Source organism: Gorilla gorilla, chromosome 18, assembly GCF_029281585.2.
Source record: "Gorilla gorilla gorilla isolate KB3781 chromosome 18, NHGRI_mGorGor1-v2.1_pri, whole genome shotgun sequence".
In the NCBI taxonomy this organism is placed as follows: Eukaryota; Metazoa; Chordata; class Mammalia; order Primates; family Hominidae; genus Gorilla; species Gorilla gorilla.
In genome coordinates, this window is record NC_073242.2 from 32,826,074 (window position 1) to 32,831,918 (window position 5,845).

The following is a 5,845-nucleotide window of genomic DNA, read 5'->3' on the forward strand; positions in this document are numbered from 1 at the left end:
CAGTGGCCTATGGAGATTGCCTCTCACCCCTGAGTAGAGTTCCATGAGTTGGAGACTAGATCCTTTTTTGTCACTGTCCATTCATAGTAAAGATGTGTTGAGCAACTAACTCAACAAAGGTCACATTATACCAGCTTTATATATTTTATTATTATTTTGAGACAGGGTCTCATTCTGTCCTCCAGGCTGGAGTGCTGTGGTGCAATCACAGCTCACTGCAGCCTCGACCTCCAGGGTTCAGGTGATCCTCCCACCTTAGTCTCCCGAGTAACTTGGGACTACAGGCGTGTCCCCCCATGCCCTGCTAGTTTTTGTGTTTTTAGTAGAGACGAGGTTTTGCCATGTTGCCCAGGCTGGTTTTGAACTCCTGAGCTTAAGCAGTCTGCCCACCTCAGCCTCCTAAAGTGCTGGGGTTACAGGCATGAGCCACCGTGCCCGGCCTAGTTTTTAAAATTTTTGTAGAGATGAGGTCTCACTATGTTGCCCAGGCTGGTCTAAAACTCCTGGGCTCAAGTGATCTTTCTGCCTCAGGCTCCCAAAGTGCTGACATTACAGGCATGAGCCATGCCCAGTCGTGCCCCCTGCCTTTTTTAAACATTAAATAAAACCGTATGCCCATTTTATAGATTAAAAAAAAATGAGGCTCAGGGAGGTTTCCGATCCTGCCATTAAGTGGTGAAGTCAGAATTTGAACCTGGATCTGATTGAGAGTCCTGTTCTCTCCACTGACTGGCCCCTACTTCTTCAGGGGGCACACAGGGAGGGCCAGAAGGATGGGGAATGGGTGCAGGGAGGCAGTTCTGGTGGGAATTCTCCCGAGGGAGCAGCAACGCAGGGCCTGGCATGACACTGGTGGCCTGGCCTCACCCCTGTGGGGACCAGAACTTTGTGGATGCAGCTTTCCCTCCCCACTGGTTGCCATGGAGATGGGGGTGGGATGCGTGAAGATCTATCTCAAGCCTGCTACCCAGGCTTGTCCCAGAGATGCCAGCAGTGGGTGGACACACTAAGCATTGAGAGAAAGGAAGGAAAAGGCTGGTCTTTACCTCTTTTTTCTTTTTATTGTGAAAAGCTTCAAGCACACATAGGAATGGAGCATGTGGTACAATAAGCCTGGCTTCAGCAGTCAAGTCTCAGCCAATCTTATTCCATCCACGCCCTCTTCCTCTTCCCTCATCCCAGATTACTCTGAAGCAAATTTCAGACATCAGTCATTTCTTTTACAAACATTTCAATGTATAACTCCAAAAAAATTTTTTTGGCCACCTTCACTCCTCCTAAAACTATTTAATAACAGTAATGCTTTTACTATCAGCAAATACCCAGTTAGTATTCAAATTTCTCTAGTTATCTCATAAAGCGTTTCTTTCTTTTTTTTTTTTTTTTTTGAGACGGAGTCTTGCTCTGTTGCCCAGGCTAGAGTGCGGTGGTGTGATATCAGCTCACTGCAACCTCCGCCTCCTGGGTTTAAGAGATTCTCCTGCCTCAGCCTCCTGAATAGCTGAGATTACAGGTGCATGCCACTGCACCTGGCTAATTTTTGTATTTTTAGTAGAGACGGGGTTTCACCATCTTGGCCAGGCTGGTCTTGAACTCCTGACCTTGTGATCCACCCGGCTTGGCCTCCCAAAGTGCTGGGATTACAGGTGTGAGCCACTGCGCCCAGCTAAAGGGTTTCTTTAGCTAGTTAAAATCAGGATCCAAATAAAGTTCGAATGTTGCCATCGGTTGGGATTGCTTTTGTATCTCTCCTAACCTGTAGGTTCTCTTCCCTTGTCTTTTTCTTCCCTTGCAATTTATTTGTTGAAGAAACTGGCTTGTTTGTTCTGTAGTTTCCTGTGGTCTGAATTTTGGTTATAGCATCTCCATAGAAGTGTCATGTGCTCCTCTTCCCGCTATATTTCTTAGAAATTGGTAGTTAGGCCTAGGAGATCACTTAGATTGATGTTTGATTTTTTTTTTTTTGTATGAGTACTTCCTATTGGTGGTTTTGTACTTCCATTCAAAGGCACACACTATCTGGTTGTTCCTCTTTGCAATGTTAGCAGCTGTTGTTGATGATCATTGTCTAGATCCACAATTTCTTCTTCTTTTTTTTTTTTGAGGGGTCTTGCTCTGTCACGTAGGTTAGAGTGCAGTGGTGCAATCATAGCTGACTGCAGCCTTGACCTCCTGGGCTCAAGGGATCCTCCCACCCGAGCCTTCCAAACAGCTGGGACTACAGGCACATGCCCAAACCTGGCTAATTTTTTTTTTTTTTTTTTTTTTTTTTGTAGAGACAGGATCTTGTTGCATAGACAGGTCTGTGTTGCCCAGGGTGGTCTTGAACTTCTGGCCTCAAACAATCTTCCCATCTCGGCCTCCGAAAGTGTTGGGATTACAGGAATGAGCCACTACACCTTGCCCATTATTTCATAAGATATTACAACATGGTGGCATACTAATTCTATGATTCTGTCTTTGGTAGTGGACATATGTCTATAAAAGGTATCAATTTATCAACTATTTGGCTACCAAAAAGTATGGTTTGTACCAAAAAGGATAAATGCTTCTTTCCCTTTCTTTGACAGTTTTCAAAATGAGTTGGGTTTTCCAATATCCTCCCACGGTGATAAATGAATTTTTCTTTTTCCTTTTTTTTTTTTTTTTTTAAGTATTGTCAACTCATAGATTTGGACATATATGGCATGTTTCAATCCATTAAAGTCATTCTTTCTTTTTTTTTTTTTTGAGATGGGCATCTTGCTCTGTCACCTAGGCTGCAGTGTAGTGGCACAATCTTGGCTCACTGCAACTTCCGCCTCCTGGGTTCAAGCGATTCTTCTGCCTCAGCCTCCCAAGTAGCTGGGATTACATGTGTACGCCACCACACCCGGCTAATATTTTATATTTTTGGTAGAGATGGGGTTTCACCATGTTGGCCAGGCTGGTCTCTAACTCCTGACCTCAAGTGATCTGCCCACCTTGGCCTCCCAAAGTGCTGGGATTACAGGCATGAGCCACCGCACCTGGCCTATAGTCATCATTATTATTATTTATTTATTTATTTATTTATTTATTTTTATTTATTTTTGAGATGGAGTCTCACTCTGTCGCCCAGGCTGGAATGCAGTGGCCCGATCTCGGCTTACTGCAAGCTCCGCCTCCCGGGTTCATGCCATTCTCCTGCCTCAGCCTCCCAAGTAGCTGGGACTACAGGTGCCCCACCACCACACCCGGCTAATTTTTTGTATTTTTAGTAGAGACGGGGTTTCACTGTGTTAGCCAGGATGGGATGGTCTCCATCTCCTGACCTTGTGATCCACCCACCTCAGCCTCCCAAAGTGCTGGGATTACAGGCGTGAGCCACCACGCTCGGCCCATTATTGTTAATGATGCTCAAACTCTCCCCATTGGGAGCCACTCCATGTTGTCTCCTGCATCCTTTTCAATGTGACCCTCACCTTCCCTGCTATCAAGGAAGCAAGGAATGACCAGATGTTCCAGGCTCATCTTGAATTTTTGTTCTTGCCTCAGACCTGGAATTGGTTATTTCTCCATGCCCTCATTTCTAGTCGGAAGTGGTGTTTAGACACCGTAACCTGGGTGCTGGGGTGTTCAGTGCTACTGGACGGCTCATTATTTCTAAACTTTATGGTCGACAGAGCTAGCAAACACCTGCTTTACTTTGTAAGACAAAAATATAGCATGAATTCATACTGATGCTTCCTATTCCAATTCGGGGCTACAGGTTTTTCACCTTGTCTCTGTGATCTTACGTGGGCATCTCCTTTCTTCCATGATCATGTGACAAAGCCTGTTTGGAAAAGCAAAGCTCCCTACTGTGATTCTCATCAAGCTGGAAGTGTGTGAGAAAGCACTTCAGTTTTTTCCCTCGGATATGAACCTGAGCTCTCTGATGAGGTGGTTTAGAAGTGGCCCTGGGAGAAGCCCACTTCTTGGTCACAAGATACTGCATTCTCCTGGCAGATGAATCAGCTGCTTCCAGCGTCCTCTGTGTGGGTCCTCACACTTAGCTGCTCTACATGCTGGCTGCACAGTGGCATCACATGGGGAAGTAGAAAAACCTCTGATGCCTGTCCCCACCCGGCTTAATCACAGTGAAGTCAGATTATCTGGGTCTGGGACCCTACCATCATTTTTTTTGAAGAATTGCAGGGGCCAGGCGTGGCGGCTCACAGCTTCCAGCACTTCGGGAAAAAGCTCACAGCTTCCAGCACTTTGGGAAGCCGAGGTGGTAGGATCAGGAGGTCAGGAGATTGAGACCATCGTGGCTAACATGGTGAAACCCCGTCTCTACTAAAAATACAAAAATTTAGCTGGGCGTGGTGGCGGGCGCCTGTAGTCCAAGCTACTCGGGAGGCTGAAGCAGGAGAATGACATGAACCCGGGATGTAGAGCTTGCAGTGAGCTGAGATCACGCCACTGCACTCCAGCCTGGGAGACAGCAAGACTCCGTCTCAAAAAAAAAGAATTGTAGGTAGGCCGGGTGCGGTGGCTCATGCTTGTGATCCCAACACTTTGGGAGGTCGAGGAGGGTGGATCACCTGACGTCAGGAGTTTGAGACCAGCCTGGCCAACATGGCGAAACCCCATCTCTACTAAAGATACAAAAATTAGCTGGGCGTTGTGGTGTGTGCCTATAATCCCGGCTACTTGGAAGGCTGAGGCAGGAGAATTGCTTGAACCTGGGAGGCGGAGGTTGCAGTGAGCCAAGATCACACCACTGCACTCCAGCCTGGGTTACAGAGTGAGACTCCGTCTCAAAAAAAAAAGAATTGCAGATAATTCTAATGTGTAGCCAGGGGTTACAGTCACTGCTCTGTTCCTTGCTTCTCAGCAGAGGGAAGAAAAAGAAGCAACAAGGCTGGCAGATGAACTCTGCCTTCAAAGCCCATTAGCTTCGGCTTGAATTCTGGCACTGCCAGGTTCTAGCTATGAAATCTGAACCTGGCTGGGCGTGGTGGCTCACACCTGTAATCCCAACACTTTGAGAGGCTGAGGCAGGTGGATCCCCTGAGGTCAGGAGTTCGAGACCAGCCTGGCCAGTGAAACCCCATCTCTATTAAAAATACAAAAATTAGCTGGGCATGGTGGCATGCACCTGTAGTCCCAGCTACTCAGGAGGCTGGGGCAGGAGAATCACTTGAACCCAGGAGGCGGAGGTTGCAGTGAGCCGAGATTGCACCACTGCACTCCAACCTGGACAATAGAGCGAGACTCCATCTCAAAAAAAAAAAAAAAAAAAAGGAAATCTAAGTCAGTGCTGACCAATAGCACTTGTGCAACCTTCAAATGGTCTATATCTGCACTGTCCAATGTGGTAGCCATCAGCCACAGTACACGGGGCTGCTGGGCACTTGAACTCATTGTTAGTGCAACCTAGGGTGTAAATGTTAAAATTTATTTAATTTTAACTAATTTACACATCAATAGCCACAAGGAGCCATCACAGCTACTGTCTTGGACAGCACCACTCTAGAAAATGACCTAACGTCTTGTGGCTTCACATCCGTAAAATAGGGAATAATAGGGGTTATTTCACTGGATATTGACAGGATTAGTGTCAGGATTAGATATAATGTATATAAAGTTCCTGGTTCCCACAAAACACTCAATAAAATGCTGCTTATTTATTAACATCAGCCTAATACTCAAAAAAAATTGCCTGGAAAACAAATGTTCAGAAGCACCCTACCACAGAGGCTAAAAATTCAGAGCCGTTCCAGAGAAACTCAGAAAATATTCCTTAATTGTAGAAGTTCAATGGCAGCAGGAGGTTATCAGTTACAAGGGCTGTATTTCATTACAGATCCAGCCGCAGCTCAATAAATTAAGCAATCAC